The sequence below is a fragment of the Camelus dromedarius genome, chromosome 2, assembly GCF_036321535.1.
Source record: "Camelus dromedarius isolate mCamDro1 chromosome 2, mCamDro1.pat, whole genome shotgun sequence".
Lineage (NCBI taxonomy): Eukaryota > Metazoa > Chordata > Mammalia > Artiodactyla > Camelidae > Camelus > Camelus dromedarius.
The window spans coordinates 81,510,147-81,530,160 of record NC_087437.1 but is presented as its reverse complement, the minus strand read 5'-3'; the positions used below and the strand labels follow the sequence as shown (position 1 = coordinate 81,530,160).

General features: G+C 40.0%; 1 protein-coding gene across 3 annotated transcripts in view; it reads left to right on the top strand.

The window, feature by feature from the left end:
* TMEM45A (transmembrane protein 45A) overlaps positions 1–20,014 on the top strand; it is an 87,385-nt gene that overhangs the window by 8,990 nt on the left and 58,381 nt on the right. The window contains exon 1 of one of the 3 annotated variants that reach the window (XM_064496005.1): positions 13,204–13,240. The exons of the other annotated variants lie outside the window; for them this stretch is intronic. The gene's annotated coding sequence lies outside the window, so the exon portion shown is untranslated. Of the gene's footprint in view, positions 1–13,203; positions 13,241–20,014 lie in introns of those variants that run through there. 3 annotated transcript variants of the gene reach the window in all.

The window sequence follows — 20,014 nt, the reverse complement described above, 5'->3', positions numbered from 1 at the left end:
TAGATATTTTCTCCCATTCCCTAGGCTGCCTTTTCTCTCTGTTGTTGTCTTTTGATATAGTTCAATTAGTATATTTTTCCTTTTGTTGCCTGTGGTTTTGGTGTCATATCCAAGAAAGTATTGCCAAATCAAATGTGATGGTTTTCATTTGTTTTCTTCTAAGAGCTTTATAGTTTTAGTTTTGATGTTTAGGTCTTTGATACATTTTGTATTAATTTTTGTATTTGATGGAGGTAAGGGTCTGACTTTCTTCTTTTGCATGTGGATATCTAAGCTATTCTCTTATCAATCATCATAATGCTTATCTCCATGTAAACATCATTAACATAGCGATAGCTGTAGTATCAAAATATTGATTCATTCTTGACTTATTCTTTAAATTATGTCTAAAGTGCTAATTTTTTCTCATAGAAAGATTTATACTTTCTATAACTTTTAATGTTTCCAAGGAGGAAAGATTATTCCTGTGGTTAAAAGGCATTGGTTGTTGAGAGCTATCCTTTGTTTGCTTGCTTGCTTGCTTGTTTCTTTATTGTTCTGCCTTTTTTTTTTAAACTCAGCCATATACACACACAGATATACATACACATATACATGAATAATACACACATCTCAACTTGTCATTTAAGACATGAAGATTTTTGTAGCATATTTTGTCATGGAGAACAGTAGGTGAAATTCAAATGGAAGGAAGTTCTTTTTTTGAAGAAAAAGACTAAAACACTTAATGTAACAGTGGCATTGGACTAAGCTTGTCAAACCAGGCTGTTTGCACTGTTCCTCTCTCTGGACTGTTGGCTTCTCCCTGTGAACCATCTGACTGTTTCCAGTCTTCTCTGGCTTTCAGAGCTCCTGTGAAGAACTCTGACACTCAGCTGCCTCAGTGAAACCTTGGAAGAGAATGAGTTTTTCTCCCATGCACCTGCCACCCCTCCCAGTAGCCTGGGCCCTTCTGGTGCTATCAACTCTCCTAAACAGGAAAAAGGTACGGAGGCAAATGTCTCTTTTCTTTGCTGCCGAGTGCGAAGTTACGTCCTTTGTGGCTTGGTTATCTCTCTTATAAAAAAGTGACTAGCATTTTCCACGGCAAGGAAGTGAGTGGTATGTCAGCACTTTCCTCTAGGGTGCCTGAAATTCTATGGCTTCTAAAAATATATACATTATTTTATTGAATTCCCTTTAATAGATGAGAAAGTTGATTTTTTTGTAAAGTAATATTATATACCTAAGGAAATTGATGTTCAGAAAGGTAAATTTTGCTGTTTATCTAGTAAGTGAGGAATATGAAACTTCATCCGATTTTACTGCCCTTTTCATTAAACGTCTCTGCTGCCTCCAAAAGACAGCGCACTGCCCAGTCTAGAACTGGTACATAATTCCAGCTGTGCAACCAAATCACTGTGGAGCTATTAAAAACTACACGACCCCCTCCTTGTCCTGCCCCTGGGGATTCTTTTTCAACAGGTGCAGAATGAGGCCAGGCATCTGTGAAAAGTTCCACGTAGAAATCTGATGCTTGGTCCAGGTCGAGAACCAGGTAGAAGGAGTTTTTCCAGCCAGAGATAATAACCCTTACTCAGGTAGGGTAAATACCCAGGTGGGCTGATGTTCTTTCCCAGTGCTCTGAACTGGCCCAAGCAAGTACAGTCGGAGGAAAGCTCGTTATAAGGTCATAATTAAAAAAGCATGTGTGGTGGTGGGTGTTAACTAGCCTTGTGGTAATCATTTCGCAATATAGACGTATACTGAAAATCATTATGTTGTGCACCTGAATCTAATATGATGTTCTACGTCAACTGTATCTCAATAAAACAACAACAACAAATTAACTGGATGGGATGTTTACAGTGGTTCCCTTTTTATCTTGTGGCCACATTTCCATGCAAACTCACTTCTTTAAGCTGAAAGGTGAACTCCTTCTTACCAAATTATGTAGAGCTCCCATTAACTTCACTTTTCTCAGAGCCAGAGTCCCCTCAGGGCTGTAGTTATTTCTTGGTAGTAACTTAGGTGTTTAAGAGTCATTTGAGTTCCCTCCTAATGACCTGAAAGTATAATTAGTCCATTTTCTGACTTGAGTCAACAACGAGGCGGCCAAATAGACCCTTATGTAGAGAAGCTGTGTCTATCTCTGGCTCATGGTCTACCACGAATTACATTTTCAGCCAAAAGCATTATATTTTATTTGTCATATTTTTAAAAGCAGAAAAAGGAAACCAAAGTGAAATATAAGGAATTTCTAAACTTTGGGTAAATATTTCTTCAAAAAAAGATATATTAGTTCCTAAAATATTCCTCTAAAGTTAAAATAATTGATTAAAATATAAAAATATTGGGATTAATGACTATTCTCATAGAATTCAAAAGACATACCTCATATCCAAGTAGCCCTATTTTAAATCACTACCCTCACATTTTATTTTATTTTAATTTATTTTTATTTTTGATTGAAATAGTTACAATGTGTCAATTTCTGGTGTACAGCATAATGTCCTAGTCATGCATATACATACATATATTCTTTTTTTATATTCTCTTTCATTAAAGGTTATTACAAGATATTGAATATAGTTCCCTGTGCTATACAGAAGGAACTTGTTTTTTTAAAAATCTATTTTTTTATATAGGGGCTAACATTTACAAATCTCAAATCTCAAATTTATCCCTTTCCACCTCCTTCCCCCTCTGGTAACCATAAGATTATTTACTATGTCTGCAAGTCTGTTTCTGTTTTGTAGGTGAGTTCAGAGTCTCCCCCTTGTTTTTTTTAGATTCCACATATGAGTGATATCATATGGTATTTTTCTTTCTTTTTATGACTTACTTGACTTAGAATAATGATCTCTAGGTCCATCCATGTTGCTGTAAATGGCATTATTTTATACTATTTTATGACTGAGTAGTATTCCACTGTATAAATATACCACAACTTCCTTATCCAGTCATTTGTTGATGGACATTTAGCTTGCTTCCATGTCTTGGCTATTGTATATAGTGCTGCTATGAACATTGGGGTGCATGTATCTTCTCAAATTAGAATTCCCTCCGGATCACTACCCCTACACTTTAAATTTAAAAAAGCATAAAGTTCTGAATTTCACTTTGATATGTATAGGTATGGATTTAAAAAATTTTTTTTTACCCTCTTGTTTTTTCCTGATGTGTTCTTTCAATTAGGGCCCAAGTCTTTCTTTAGCTCAGAGAGTTTTTCTCCAACTATTTGGTTCTTGCCTCCCTTCTCTCTCCCAGCAAGGCATAATTCAGACTGATGATTATGGAAAACTGTTAAAAGAAGAGAGGAAAAGCCAAAAGAGAGTCAGATATTGTAGTAAGGAGCACACTTAGGACAATTTTAGAGTCTTTGTATATTTAAAAAATAATGAAAATTTAGTAACATTAAAGATGTTAGTGAACAGAGAGGATGCGGGGTGGGACGGGATAAACTGGGAGTTCAAGATTTGCAGATACTGACTGGTATATATGAAATAGATAAACAAGTTTATACTGTATAGCACAGGGAAATATATTCGATATCTTGTATCTTGGTGAAAAAGAATATGAAAACAAATATATGTATATTCATGTATGACGGAAACATTGTGCTGTACACCAGAAATTGACACCACATTGTAAATTGACTATACTTCAATTAAAAAAAAAAAGATGTTAGTGAAGAAGGGAAAAATCATGAAAAGTACACACACCAAAATCATGTCATGGCTGAACCGTGGGGATGAAGACTTGAGGAACAGAGAATAACGATGGGGAGGGGGAAAGAAGGTGTGTTGAGGAAGAACTAGGGGAATTGGGGTTAGAGACCTCGCAGCACCTTACCTTTAAGCTGGCATAAAGGAGAACCGATGCCCTAGCTTCTCCATCTCTGGTGCTATTTCTCCGCTTTCTGCTCTGCCCTTGGTTTGTGTGCACTTAAGTCATGAAAACAGGCTGTGGAAGAGCAGGGTGACCTTGTTTTTGCTGCTTGTGACTTCTCAGACAAGCTGTTTCCACTTGTGGGAGCAGAGGGATGAATCAACACCTCATGCCCAGGGGGCGAGTTGGGAACCTCCATTTGGACACTAAGTCTCATTTTTCTTATCAGAAAATCAAGTCTGCCTTGCCCTTTTTCTAAGAGTGGATTCATGAAGTAATGTATGTGATGGGGCTTTGTCAAGTGTGATGTGCTCCACAGAGGTGAGGCGTTATATAACTATGACCATGCTTTAAAGCTCTTTCTCCATAGAAAGATACAGAAACAACTAATGGCTAAGTAAGTGACTGTTTATTAGGTTTCAGCTTCTTCTCAGGGTTCTTCTCATTTTATCTTCATGGACACTTTATTGGGTAGAGGCTATTATTATTCTCATTTTGTAGATGAGGTAACTGAGGCCCAGAGAGGTTAAGTCACTCTTCCAAGGTCACACAGTGGTGAAATCAGGATTTAAGCCCAGGATAACCTCATTCCACATTTATACCACGTGTAATACTGCCCTCAGGAGTGAAGCAACTGTTAGTTGCCACTTTTCAGAGGGTTGGCAAGTAGTCGAGTCTAGTGCAGGTCAGCAGAGGCAGAGGTCTTGCTGTGTGTACCATACTCCTTATCCTGACCTGCCAGATTCCTCTTATTATCCTTTAATCCCAGGAGGGTGAAACACTTTGTGTCCTCTGTGCCTGATCTGCCCTCGTTCCAGCATTTCTCACCACTGACCTGAATCCCTGCCACGGTGTGTCAGACTGTCTGTGATAAAGAACCAGTTTGCTTTTGGTTTTACTTTTCCCCTTCAGTCCAACGCAGCCTGATAAGTTTTGTAAAAGTGTAAAAACTCCTGCTTGGATGTTACTGCAATGTCAAATTACTTTAAAATGTTTTCAAGTTTCTAAACATTTACTGTCAATTTCTATGCTAACTTGTTGCAGATGGTGAACAGTTCTCTGACTAGCACTGGTCCCCATACCGTGGCTTCATAGCATTGTCCTAGGTTTCTCTTTGCTTTCACTGTTGCCTCCTGTAAGCCATGTACCACAAAGCAACTAGGGTGATTCTTTAAAATACACATGAAGTCCCATCATTCCCCTGCTCAAACCCTCCAGTGGCTTCCCATTGCATTTAAAATAAGGCCCATATTCACCATGGCCTAAGGGTAGGCTGGTTCTGCCTACATCCATCGCCTCCATCTCCACCTTGCCCACTCTTTCTCTTGCTTGTGAAATGTAGTCAGACTTTGGATAATAAAGTAGGTTCAGGTAGAGGACACGTAATGATTGGGAATGGGGAATACACTTTGTTTTATTCTTTCATCTACAAGCTCAGACATGGACTAGTGCTTCCATCACTTTTCTTCAGGAGCAAGGACTTTGCCCCTAGTTTCAAAATGAGTAAGGTGGCCAAGTCCCAGAGAAGGCTTGTGAGCATCTCTGCTTGTATAGTGTAACCTACTGTTCCTCTGATAGACTCAGCCTCAAAATGTCCAAATTCTGTTCACACCTGATACCTGCTTTTTAGGCTGTTTGTTTCCTTCCCCAGAAAATAGTATGGTTGTGAGTCAAGATGGTACAGGGGTCATTCCAATTTCTCTTGAAATTGGAGAATGGAAGACTGATCATGTGATTGTTATTACTGTTGGTGAAAATTCATTGGTGGGGAGCATGACTTAATTATTTAATGAGCTGAGGAAAACCAAACATCCTGGCAAAACAGTTTCCAGGCTGAATTGGCTTTGGCCTTGGGCACATGCCATCCAAAAGGCCTCTGTTGGGAGGCAGCCAAGATTCTCTCCCCATCTCGCCATTGCTTTCCAGCCTTTGAATGGAGCACTTCCGTTGCAATGAATGAGAAGGAAGCAGCTCCAAAATTGTTCATGTAGCCACAGAGAGTCATGGTTTATAAAAAGCATGCTTGTACAGCTGGAAGATGTGTTGGAGGGTGATATCTGATGTCAACATCATTTCAGGCTGAACTTTCAATATTCTCCTTGACTTTTTTTTTTTTTTTTTAAATGGCAGTACTGGGGATTGAACCCAGGCCCTCATGCATGCTAAGCATGCACTCTATCATTGAGCTATACCCTCCCCACTAACAGTCTCCTTAACTTTGTAACCCACTGCCTAATCTAATGATTTCCCAACTTTCAGAAGAGGATTTTATGGTCTTTTGTTAATGAATTGTCCTGGTAATGAAAACAATTCTCAAATTTTAGTGGCAAGCAATTTATATTCAGTAGATTTGGGGATGTGATGTAGGAATGGGCTTTTTATCAAGCATCCTGGGAGACTCTGAGGTACATGGTTCAAGAACCTTATTTTGAAAAACACTGGTTAAAGTAGTATCTTTTCTGTGTAATAATATTGGTACTGAGTGCTAAGTTTACTGAATTTTAAAGATGTTCTGTTTTTGCCCAAGATAAATGTTGTGGGAAAATAGGTTCTTGGCTAGTGCAGGAAAGAATTCAAGAGCAAGGCATAGTGAAGTGAAAGTAAGTTTACTTAGAGAGATATACACTCCATAGACAGAGGCAGTCTGTCTCACTCCAAAGGGAAAGCGGCTTAGGAGACACATACTCCATAGGCAGAATGTGGGCCATCTCAGAAAGGTGAGAGGGAGAGAAGCCAAGAGGTGTGGGGTGTTTAGTTTAAAGTAAAAATAGATACACACTCCGTAGACAGAGTGCGGGCTCTCTCAGAAGGCAAGAGAGAGAGCCACCACGAGGTGTGGAGTTGTTAGGTTTTCTGGGCTTGGTGATTTCTTATACTAATGAGTAGGAGGATTATTCCAACTACTTTGGGGAAGGGGCAGGGATTTCCAGGAAATGCCTTCCTCGCCCACTTTCTGGCCTTTTAGGGTCAGCCTAGGAACTGTCATGGTGCCTGTGAATGTGCCATGAGGCTCAAGGTCTACTGGGAGTCATGTCTTCTGCCACCTTGGTTCTAACCAGTTTGTCCTGTTCTCAATGTCTGTGTCATTCCTTCAATGGTTTTGCCCTGCCCCTTTCCCTCCTATTTCAGAGTAACAGGGCCAGATTTATTCTTTTGCCTGAAATAACCAAAAATATATGAAACAATATATGGTTTTTGAAACACTGGCCATCGGAAAATGGAGGGCCATGATCTGTAGGAGACAAAAGAAGTGAGCACTAGGCGCGCTCCAGCTGGCTGCCTAAGAGAATTTCCAGGCTGACGCAGGGAGTGACCCAGGTGTAACTCGCACTCCCTGAGTTAAAGAGGTGGTGCTAAGAGCCCCGGGAAACCAAGGTAACTAGAGTTCATAGGACAGAGCTCCAGAAATAGAGGTGGGGGGCAGGGAGGGAGAGAGAGAGAAAGAGAGAGAGAAAGAGAGAGAGTGAGGAACTGTAGGAGTCTGCAGGGAGGGGGCAGGGATGGCGGAGTGGAACAGGAAGTGGTGGAGAACAGTCTCTGCACCCACAGAGGTCAGGGGATATTGCCTGTTTCTGCCAGCCAGTCTGGAAAACTCATAATTCACGGAATATTGGGTAGCACAGTTGGGAAGGTCTTGCCTCAGTAGTGGGGAATAATTAGCCCTGCACTGAGTGTGACTCCAGACGTACCTACAAATCATAAAAAAGCAGCACCTGAAAGGATCAAGCTGCTTCCAAGTCACTTACTCATCCTGCAAGAGAGAGCAAGAATATTTATAGATATAAAAAATATCCAACACCCAACAAGGTAAAATTCTCAATGTCTAGCACCCCAAAATTGTAACATAGTTGTATTTAAAGTGGAAATAAATCCCTGACTGTCCTGGTGGGGGACTTCCATACACATTTTTGTACCATTAAAAAGTCAAACAGTCAAGGCTTTCAGTGTAACATTTTGTACATAACAAGCCAGAGTCTGCCAGACCATGGTCTGTGTTGGTATTTACCTTGGCTTCTAAGCTAGCAGCTCCTTTTTGATGTCTGTTATTGTTTTTTTGAACACTTTTCCTGTGTTTGATAATGCCAGCCTGCCCTTTGAATTACGGAAAGGCAAACTCAGCTGAGAGTAGTATTTCAAGTGCATCATGCATCCTAAGAGTTGGAGCTGGGAGTAGGAGTAATAGGTGGGGGGTGAGTTGAGGCTGATTTTCTGAGGCTGATGGATGACTCAAAATCAAATGCCTTAGAAAGAGTAAGGGCCAGTCTTAGTAATTAAGATCTGCTGACAGGTCTAAGGGGTGGGCTAGGCCAGGGTCTAGAACCAGAAGCCTTTAAAACTCAACAGGATTGTACAGGAAGTGAAGTCACCAAGGTCGTGCTGGTTCCAGCCAAGGCTGAAGAGTTGGAGTTGACTTCACTGCTCCAGGTTTGAGGTTGGGTCAGAGAGGTTGCTCTAGGGTCCTGCATGAGCTTAATGCTCTGGAGGTCTATAACTGAGCTCCAGGCTTTAAGCCTGGGCTATCTATTCTCCTCTGAGCGTTAGGCAGTTTTCACTTTGATCACCGGGTGTGTTTCTCTGATTCACTACTGACCTGAAGTTCAGTCCAACACCCTGTCTTCTGGCTTTCTCTGCTTAGATACTTTACTGCTTGTACAAACCTGTTTTCTTCAGTTTGACTGATGCTAAGCATCTTGACCTCCTTTCCCATTCTGCCTGTGGCAGATATGTGGCTTTTCTTCAGACAGCTTACAAATCTCTTGGATGCTAGAAAACTATATGTTTCTTAAAACGTATCCTAGATCATGCCTTAGAAAAGCTTGTATGTGAAGATGATGGTAAGATATCACTAATATCATTTGACAGAAATTTTACTTTCTTTGAAGGATTGGGACTAAAGGATCAGTCTTTGAAAAAATTGGAAGTCAGTTTGTCTTTTAAAGGAGGGGTCTGAGAGTCACTTTTTCACCTAGAAAGGAGCCTTTTGATCAGAGGTCTTCAAAAACTTTACTTTTATTCCCAATGTTGACTGTACTATGGATTCGGTAACTACAGGTGGGACGCAGGGATGCATACTGGTCAGTATTCTCATGGATAACATGATGGTTCTCATGGCAAAAGCAATTCTCTTGCAGTATATAATAACAAAACAACAACAACAACAACAACAATAACAGCAGCAGCAGCTCTAGATGGTAGATGGAATAAGTTTATCACTTTAATTTCCTTCAAATCAGTATTGATTGGAGGAGATTCTGTTCCTCTCTGGTGTTTTCCAATGAGAGAGATACATATGGACGAAATTAAGAAAGCATGCGTGAGGCTTTCTGCCTGTATCTGATGGACTCAGGACCACATTTTGTACTCCCGCATGTGTCTGGGGTCGTCACACTACTAGGAAGATGCAATGAAAGACAAAGATTATGATTTCTGGAGAGAAATGCACAGAAAAACTTGATAGAATTGAACTGTTGTTAATTGTGGTAAGCAAGGTTGGTTTTGCTTTTGGCATAATTTTAAATTATTTATTGTTGATGATAGTAATTAGTAAAAGAGGATAGGGTGAGTGGATGAAAGACTTCTCAGCCCTGAAGAGCAAGCAGTTACATTCTGATGGGCTTTCAGATGGGAGTTGATTTTTCCATAAGAGGAGCATCAGCTTGACAGCGTGAAACCCTTGAACGGGGCAGGAACTTTCTACTTTGCCTCAGTATCAGTCTCAGTCTCGCTTTCATCTCCCTGCTTTTGCCTCTGTCCTTGGCTCTCATTCCACTTTTCAAACCCATGATTGCTGTTCTGTCAGCAGTTTTCTCCAGATTTCACAGAGTTCAGAAGACATTGCACAGGATTCAGAAGAGGCTATGGTGAGATATTTTCTCTTCTCTTTTCTGTGGATCTTATTTTTTGGATTGCGAATAGAATTTATATGCCACTCTTGAGGTCCTTCTTCAAGATTTTCCTGAAATGAAGAGAACCCAATTTTTTCCCCTATTTCTCTCTCTCTCTCTATATATATATATGTATACACACACATAGATATATATTTTAAATTGACGTATAGTCGATTTACAGTGTTGTGTTAGTTTCAGGTATATAGCAAAGGGATTCAGTTATACAGATACATATATATATATATATTCCTTTTCAGATTATTTTCCATTATAGTCTATTACAAGATACTGAATATAGTTCCCTATGCTATACAGTAGGTCCTTGTTGTTTATCTATTTTATATATAGTAGTTCAAATCTGCAAATCCCAAACTCCCAATTTATCCCCTCTCCTCCTCCCCCCTTTGGTAGCCATAGTTTTATTTTCTATCTCTGTGAGTCTGTTTCTGTTTTGTAAATACATTCATTTGTGTCGTTTTTAAGATTCCACCTATATAAAAGGCATGGGAGTGACCTAAATTTCCTGTCTTGAAAGGAGTTTATAAAAGTTAGGAAGGGAAAGAGGTCCACTGAGGGGAGGTTTAGATTTTGAGGTATCTTGACACTGGCATGAAATTAGTTTTTGTGAAAACGAAAGATTGGGGCTCTCATCGAAAAGCACCCACTCCTACCCTCAGACAGCATGGTCCCATGTTTTGTAGAAAACAGTGTTGTCACTCACACTGAGCATAGTGAAGGCTTTGAATTTTCCTTTTGGTGCATTATCAGTCACTGATGGTGCTGAGTCATGAAGAACGTGGCCAGATTTGGGGATGGAGTCTTGTGCATGAGGGACTTCATAAGGCCTGAAAAGTGAATTTTCAGGAGCAGCTGCAGGCTCAAAGGGTTATCACCTCTCTTTCATTGTTTGGCACATCACCACTTTACTTCTCCAAATGGTATTTAGAAATAGCTTCTCCTTTACCATCCCCAAACCAGAATTCATCCTTTTGTCTTTTTCTTATCGGTGCAATTTGAGAAGCAATTCATTCAGGGCATTTCTGAACCCATGTTGAATAAAAGAGCAAGAATAAAGATGAATGAAATTTTTTTCTTGTGTTTTAAGTCCATTGGAGAAATGATGAGCAAGTTAGCTTCCATCAGCTGAGCATCTTCCTCTTACAGAAAGGGCCATGAGACTAGTGATTGGAGAAAGGAGTGGCTTACACGGCATCTTCTGCAGAAAGACTCTGGTTTAAATGAACTTCTCCCCGGCCTTCCTTTGGGCTCACCTCCACCTCTAGTCCACCTCATAATTAACTATGTTTCTAAAATTAATTTATTAGAGGGACAGTTTGATTCACAGGATGAGTGGATTTTGATTGGGGGTGGTGGAGGATGGAATGGGAAGGGCCTGCTGATTATTCCACTGCGGGCCTGAGCGACATGAAAAGGAAGGCCAGTTAAAAAGCAGAAAGAGAAAAAAGAAGGAACTGAGCCAGTCTTCTCAAAACTTTTGTTGGAAATCTGCTTGAAGACTAACTTACTCCCCTTAGCCATGGGATTGGGTCCTATTTTTTTGTAACTAGTTCTTCTAACATCCAACCATTTCCAAGTTGGTGACCCAAGAAGTCTCTTCCATCTTGATAGGGCAGAGAGATCTCTTCTCTAACCAACACTATAGAAAATCTTCTGCCACCAAGTACTCAGATTTCCTCCTGGGACCACCCCTGTAAGTTTGATCTTTCCAGATCAATCCTGTTGGTTAGGTGAATTGGGGCCAAGTCAATCCTAAATAAGTAAATACCAATTACAGGGGCAGAAAGCTTTTGAATCTCCCAGGGGAACAGACATGCTTGTGGAAATCCAGGTCAGGATGATATCAGATGGCGAAGATTACTCTTCTCCTCTCCAAGTTATACCAGCATGGAGTGACCCTTTATAGTCTCACTGAGCTTTCCAAGGGCCCAGGATGAATGATGCCAAAGAGCATCTAATTCCAGCATGGTTTCCCTCCAGGTCTCTCAACCACCAGAAGACAAATGCTTTATCTGCAGGGTCAGCTTCATGGTTGTGCAACCTCTGTGGTTACACAAGGCCCAGTTTTAGAAGGGAAGGCCCCCCTTGGTTTAACATTCTACTGTCGCTGTTGTGAACTTCCCAACAACTTACAAACAAGGAACCCCACACTTTCATTTTGCCCTGAGCAATATGAATCATGTAGCTGGTCCTGCCTCTGTGCTGTCAGGGCCACTCAGGTGTAACAAGAGCGAGGAAATAAAATCAAGGGCCTGTTTTATCACCTTCCTCTGAGTTTATGTCTCCAGATGAGCACCTCATGAAACTGCCGCCCATGCTTTGATTTTAATTGATTTAGTGTTTAACCTCCTTTAATAGGAGGTTCTCAGAGGCCTCTTTCCCCCTTTTAGAACAATTTCCATACTGATTTAGAACCCTGAGTTAAAAGAGTGGTTCAGGTCTTGGCAAATGTGGTACTTCTGTCCTTTGAAAAGAAGCATTTTCTAAATCTCCTTGGCTGCTATTGTTTTATGGTACCCAGATAGCACCACCTCAATTTCATGGGTGCTTTTTATGCACTGTCCAGTATGCCTTATTTTTTAAGCAAGAACTAAGAGATATTCCTATAGGTGGTGGGTCCAAATTCTGAAACCAGCAGCAAGGATTGTGATTATTCATTCCTGAGTTTCCTTTTTTAAAAATAATTCTTATTTATTGATGTGTAGTTGATTTACAATGTTAGTTTCATGTGCACAGCAAAGTGATTCAGTCATACCTATAGATAGATATATATAGATATATATATATATTTCAGATTCCTTTCCATTACAGCTCATTACAAGAAACTGAATATAGTTCTCTGTGCTATACAGTAGGTCCTTGGGTTTTCTTAATCTTCATAAGCACAGCTGTGCACAGGTGAGGGGTGCACACAGTAGCGTTTACCTACTCCAGTTGGGTGGCACTGGGCGTCTGAGTTGGTTGGCTGGGGAGAAGCAGGTGAGCCTCTTCTCTGTGGGAGCCTCCTGCTTTCACTTACACACTGGACCTCGAAGCCATCTGGTTGAACAATTTCATAGAAATGATTAATTAGGAGACAGACTCTGTGAAAGTGGGAATAAAAGAATGTTAAGTCCTCCTTGGAGACACACCTGCTGACAGTGGCTCTATAGTGCATCTTTGATTGCAAAAGACAGTGTCCTCTGGTAAGCTGCAATCATGCCCCGCAGGTTGACACTCAGACTTGTATGTCTGATGACATTAATTGCACAGTGGTTCTGCAAGTTGTGTGGAAATGGAGGTGACTGGTCTCAACCAGGGAGAGACGTGAGTGGGAGGGAGGAAAGAGATTTCTCTGAGGTTGTTGCAATGCTGCTGGTGGTTAAATATGCTTCTTTCTTGAGTGCTAAGCAGCATCTGCCAGGACTGTCAGATGCTGAGCAGCATATCTTTGATACTCACGAACCCTGATGGAGTAGGTAAAGGTAAAATTGTGTTAAATTTTAAGATTGTGTTTTCCTACTAGTTGCTTTCTGTGTGCATGTGGGTGTGGGTATGTGTGTAAATGGATGGAAAGGTGTTAGGTTGCAGCCTATTGATTTTTTTTTTTTATTCTGTTGGCAAATTTTCAACATTAACTAAGGAATGAAAGCTTCGTTTAACCTTCTTATTTCTTAACACTCTTGCTTCAATTTTAAGGTGCTTGATCTACTGAGACCAAGAATGATGAATGACTAGAGAGGGAGAATTGGTTTGAAGTAGGAGAGAGGTTACTTCACCATTTCTAGAGTAACTTTTGGCATAGAAAGTGCAAGAAGTTTTCATTCGCATAGACCTAGTCTGACTCTACTGTGTAATTGTGACATTGTGCAAATCTTAATCTTTCTGAACTTCAGTTTCCTTGTTTGTAAAATTGGGATAATAACACCTGCTTCCCAGGGTGGTAAAGGATTTAATGAAATAATGTTAACAAAGAGTTTAGTGTAGTATCTGCCTCCCGGTAGAAGCTCAGTAGAAGCTGGTTACATTTAGTTTATCAACTCTCTCTCTAGAACCCTCTCCTAGCATTGGAGTCATGGCCTGCCATTCTCGACTCCCCTAATCATGAGTGTTTCCCCAGCCTGCTTATTGTAGGTTGTGGTTAATTGAGACAAAGCTAAGGCTAGCCTAGTTCTAATGATTCTGTGGACATTTCATTTCATTTCATTTTATGCAGTTAGATAGGCAGAATAGATGTGGGTAAGATATATGTCGTAAATGCTGAATTCTACTTTACTTGATTTGTAACATTTCCCCGCTCTGGGATCTTTTAAGAATTTGGCAGCTAAAGCATAAGTCCCGCCATCCACTCTTTCCATCCAGCCATCCATCCATTTATGCATCCAGCCATCCAACCAATGCTTATGTACTGAATCACTCACTATATGCCAAGCACAGTTCTTAGAGCCAGAGATAAAGCAGTAAAGAAAAATAGAAAAAGAAATCCACATTCATGGATCTTTTATGCTAGTGAGGGGAGATGCAATAAACAAAGTAAGTTGGTGAAGTTTGCAGTATATTAGAAAGGGATTTATTCTGGGGAAAGTAAAGCAAGAAAAGGGGATGGGGTGTTGAGACAGCTTGCAGTTTTCAATAGGTTGATCAGGGAGGGCCTCACTGAGAAAGTTTTGGAGCAAAGGCTTAGAGGAGATAAGAGGGAAGAGCATTTCAAGCAGGAGGAGCAGCAAGTGCCAAGGTTGGAAGGCAGAGGCAGGCCTGGTGTGCGAAGAGAAGGGAGGCCAGTGTGGCTGGTGGAGAGGATGTGGAGAGGGGGCTGGAGAAGTGACGGGGGCTAAATCACACAGGCTCTGAGTCTCTTGTGAAGACTTGGACCCAACCTACATTTCAGCAGGATAACACTGGCTCCTGTGTTGAGAATAATCCAAAAGGGTAAAAGTGGAAGCAGAGAGTCCAGTGAGACCATTGTAATAACCCAGGCCTGGACCAGAGTGGTCACAGGGGAGGTGGTGAGAAGTGGACAGGTCCTGAGCACATTTTGGAGGCAGAGCCAATAGGATTTTTCTAATGGATAGGCTGTGGGAAGTGAGAAAAAGGAAAGAGCCAAGGATGACTTTGAATCTTTTGGTGTGAGTGAAGATGAAGTTGTCACTGAGCAGGGAAAACCAGAACAGATCTGGCTGGGGATGTTGGCAGTTCTGTTTTGGACAGCTTTGAATTTGGGATGTGTGTTAGACATCTGAGTGGAGATGCTGAGCGGGAAGTTGGATAAAGGAGCCTAGAGTTCAAGGGGGAAGTTTAGCCTAAGATGAAAATCTGGGAGGAGTGGACATGTGGTATACTATTTACTGCTGTGAAACAGGATGGGACCTCCCCATACTGAAGGTAGAGCAAAAAGAAAAGAGTTCTAAAAACTGAGCCATTGGACATTCTAATTTTAAGAATCTGCAAGATTAGGAGAAAGCAGAAAAGAAGGAAGGACCAATGAAGAGGAAGAATAAGGGAAGAATATTTTCCAGGGAGGTGGCAGTGATCATCTCTGTGAAATTCTGCTAGTGACTCAAGGAAGATGAGGACAAAATTGGCTACTGAATTTAGCAACATGAGGATCTTTGGTGACCTTGACAAGAGAACTAGAATCAAGTAGGACTGGTAAAGAAGGGACAGATTGAGGCGGACAACGGTGAAGTTAGAGACCATCAAATTGCTGCCAATCTTTCCCCACTCTGTATCCAGAAGAACCAAGCCCCTCAACTTCCCAATTTGCTTATTCGTCTTTATTTTATGTTGCCAACTCTATTAATTTTTGTAGACAATCTGAAATTCTCTTGGAATGGGCTGGCAAGCAGGCGAGGTGGGGTGCTCTCCCGGATAGGTTTGTCTCCAGCCTCTTTTGGGGTACAGGGCTTGTTATTACTTCCCCTCATGTCTGGTGGTAGAAATGTGGCTGCATGCCTGGTCCTGAGTCGGGGTGCGTCCAGGCTAAGCTGTGCACACTGCCTTACACGGGAGGCACAGGGCCTTCCAGGAGGATGCGTCTAGATCACTCGGGGCTTGATCGTCGCGGCAGGTTGGAGCTTGTTCTCATTGCCTCTTGGTGAGGCCCTGGGAGAAACCTGTTTTCATACATGTCTTGTTAAAGGTGCTGAGAAGAGCAAATAGAACTCTTAATTTGGGATAAACTAGAGGGATTTCAGAGGAGAGCTACAAAGTGAGCAACATGATTGGGGAAAGGACAAAAAAAAATCAAGTGGTGTGAGAACGCCTCTCAGCTGAGGCAGTTGTCCTTCAGGGCTGTGAAGATTCCTGTAGGCCCGCAAAGGCTGACCTGCATTTTACAAGTAACTGTGGAATTTAGCAGGTGTTTCAAGGAGGCTCTTTCCTGGGCCAGGGCCAGAAAATGACTCAGCTGCTTTGGAAATAGTTGGCTTTTGTTGAGGCACCAAGGGAGCTCCCCTTCAGGGTGCTGGACACAATTCCCAGTAAGCAGGAATATCTGCTAACTCCTCCACCTCCCTCCTGTTGATTCACTGAGGCCACACCATTTCTGGCTCATGAAAACAGGAACGAATCATTTGGGAACATGATTTTGGAGTTTTCCTTTAGGGCTGTGTTAAGATGCTAGCAGATGCCAGATACAGGATTAACTAGTGGTGCCCCTTTTTGCTGTCCCTGCTGGGTTCTGGAGAGTGATTCTTCCTGCTCTGCTGTTCTGTCTTGGAATGGGTTGACAAGCAGGCCAGGTGGGGTGCTCTCCCAGGTAGGTTCTGTCCTGCTCTGTCGTTTGGTCTTATCCATTGAGCATCTCCCTGCAATGCCTCTTTAAAGAACAGATTTTATTTTTTTGAGGAGTTTTAGGTTCACAGCAAAATTGAGAAGAAAGTACAGAGAGTTCCCATACATGCTCTCTTTCCATACTTGTATGGCCTTCCCTGCTATCTACCCCTCACTGCAGAGAGGTATGTTTTGATAAATCTACACTGACATATTATCACTCAGAGTTCATAGTTTATGTTACAGATCACTCCTGGTGGTGTACATTCTGTGGATTTTGGCAACTGTATAATGACATGTGTCTACCATTTTAGAATCATATGAGTAGTTTACTGCCCTAGAAATCTCCAGTGCTCTGCTGATTCAGCCCGCCCACTTTCCTAAGCCCTGGCAACCACTGATCTTTTCACCGTCTCTGTGATTTTGTCTTTTCTAATATGTCACATAATTGGAATCGTACAGTATGTAGTATTTTCAGATTGACTTCTTTCACTTAGTAATATGCATTTAAATTTCTTCCATGTCTCTTTGTGGCTTGATAGCACATTTCTTTTTATCACTGAATAATGTTCCATTATACGGATGTGTTACACTTTATCCATTCATCTACTGCAGGACATCTTGATTGTTTCCAAGTTTTGACAATTATGAATAAAGCTATTATAAACATCCATGTGCAAGTGTTTTTGTGGACAAATTTTCAACTCATTTTGGGTAAATACCAAGGGACATGATTGCTGGATCTTATAGTAAGAGTCTGATTAGTTTTTAAAGAAGCTGCCAGATGGTTTTGCAGAGTATCAATGCCATATTGCTTTCCTATCAGCAATGAATAGGAGTTCCTGTTGCCCTACGTCATGACCAGCACTTGGTATGTCAGCATTCCAGATATTAGCCATTCTAGTAGGTGTGTGGTGGTACCTTACTGTTACTTTAATTCACAGTTCCTTAATGTCATGACATTGGGCTTCTTTTCATATGCTTATTTGCCATCTGTATACCATCTTTGGTGAGGTGTCTGTTTAGGTCTTTGACCTACTTTTTTATTTGGTTGTTTATTTTGTTTTGTTTTCCTTTCTTTTTTGTTGAGATAAAATTGACATATAACATTTTATTAGTTTTAGGTGTACAACATAATGATCTGATAAATGTATGTGCTGAGAAATGATTATCACAGTAAGTTTAGTTAACATCAATCACCACACAGTCACACATTTTTTGTATGTATGCTGAGAGCTTTTAAGATCCACTCTCTTAGCAACTTTCAAATACACAATGTAGTATTATTAACTATAGTCACCACGCCGAACATTACATTCCCAGGTCTTATTTATAACCGGAAATTTGTACCTTTTGGTCACCTTTACTCATTTTATCCCACTTCTTACACCAGCCTAGGGCAACTGCTGATCTGCTGTCTGTATCTATGAGTTTGGGGTTTTTAAAATTCAACATATAATCAAGATCATATAGTATTTGTCTGTCTTTCTCTGACTTGTTTCTCTTAGCATGATACCCTCAAGGTCCACCCATGTTGTTGCATATGGCAGAATTTTCTTCTTTTTATGATTGAATAATATTCTGCTATATATATATGTATACCACATTTTAAAATTCACTTATCCATCATTGGACACTTCGGTTGTTTCCATGTCTTCACTGTTGCAAATAATGCTGCAGTGTACGTGTGGGTGCAGATATCTTTTTGAGGTAGTGATTTTTGTTTCCTTTGGAGAAATACCCAGAAGTGAAATGACTGCATCACATGGTAGTTTTATTTTTAATTTTTAAAGAAACCTCCATACTGTTTCCTACCTACAGTGGCTGTACCAATTTATATTCCTCTCAACAGTGCACAAGGATTTCCGTACTTTACATCTTTACTAACACTTGTTATTTCTTGTCTTTTTGATAATAGCCATTCTAACAGATGTGAGGTGTTATCTCATTGTAGTTTTGATTTACAGTCCTCTGATGATTAGAGATGTTGAGTACCTTTTCATATACCTGTTGGCCTTTTTTATGTCTTCCTTGGGAAAAAAAAAAACTGTTCTGTTCCTCTGCCCATTTTTAATTGGACTGCTAATTTTTTGTTATTGAATTGTGTAAGTTTTTAATATATTTTGGATGTTAACTCCTTATCAGATGTATGATTTGCAAATATTTTCTCCCATTCCATAGGTTGCCTTTTTATTCTGTTGATGATTTCATAGCTGTACAGAAATTTTTTAGTTTGATGTAGTGCCACTTACTTTTATATATTAATCTTGTATCTCAATATCTTGCTATAATTGCTAATTAGTTCTAGTTTTTGTTGATTCTTTTAAGTTTTCTGCATAGAGGATCATGACATCTGAGAACAAAGACAGTTTTATTTCTTCCTTCCCAATGTATACCTTTTATTCCCATGTCTTGTCTTCTTGCGTTAACCAAGACTTCCAGTAAGTACAGTGTTGAAAAGGAGACGGAATATCTTTGCTTTTCCTGATCTTAGCAAGAAAGTTTCTGGTTTCTCACTATCAAATAAGATGTTAGCTATAGATTTTGGTAGATAGTCTTTATCAAGTTGAGGAAACTTCCTTCTACTCCTAGGTTGCTGAGAGATTATTATTATTATTATTATTATCATCATCATCATGAATGGGAGTTGGATTTTGTCAAATGCTATTTCTGCATATCTATTGATATGATCATGCAGTTTTTCTTTACCCTATTGTTGTGATGGACTACAGTAATTGATTATCAAATGTTGAACTAGCTTTGCACACCTGCGATAAATCCTACTTGCTTGTGATGTACAATTATTTTTATACATTGTTGAAGTTGATGTGCTAACATTTTGCTGAGAAGTTTTGTATCTCTGTTTATAAGATATATTGATCTGTATTTTTGCTTTTCTGTGATGTCTTTGTCACATTTTGGTGTTAAGATAATGTCGGCCTTAAAAAATAACTTAGGAAGTATTCCCTTGGCTTCTGTCTGAAGAGATTATTGATAATTGGTATAATTTCTTCCTTAAATGTTTCATAGAATTCATCAGTGAACCCATCTGGGCCTGATGTTTTCTATTTTGGAAGGTGATTAATTTTCTATTCAACATTTAAAATAGATTTAGAGATATTCAGATTGTCCGTATCTTTTTATATGAGTTTGGTAGACTGAGTCTTCCAAGGAATTGGTCTGTTTCATTTAGGTATCCTAGAATTTGTAAGTATAGAGTTGTTCGTATTGTTCCTTTCCTTTTCAAGTTCATGAGATCTGTAATGGTGTCCCTTCTTTCATATCTTTTTTTTTTTTTTTTTTTACTGAGGTAAAGTCAGTTTACAATGTTGTGTCGACTTCTGGTGTACAGCACAATTCTTCAGTCATATGTGAATATGCATATATTCATTTTCATATTATTTTTCACCATAAGCTACTACAAGATATTGAATATATTTCCCTGTGCTATACAGTATAAACTTGTTTATCTATTTTATATATACCAG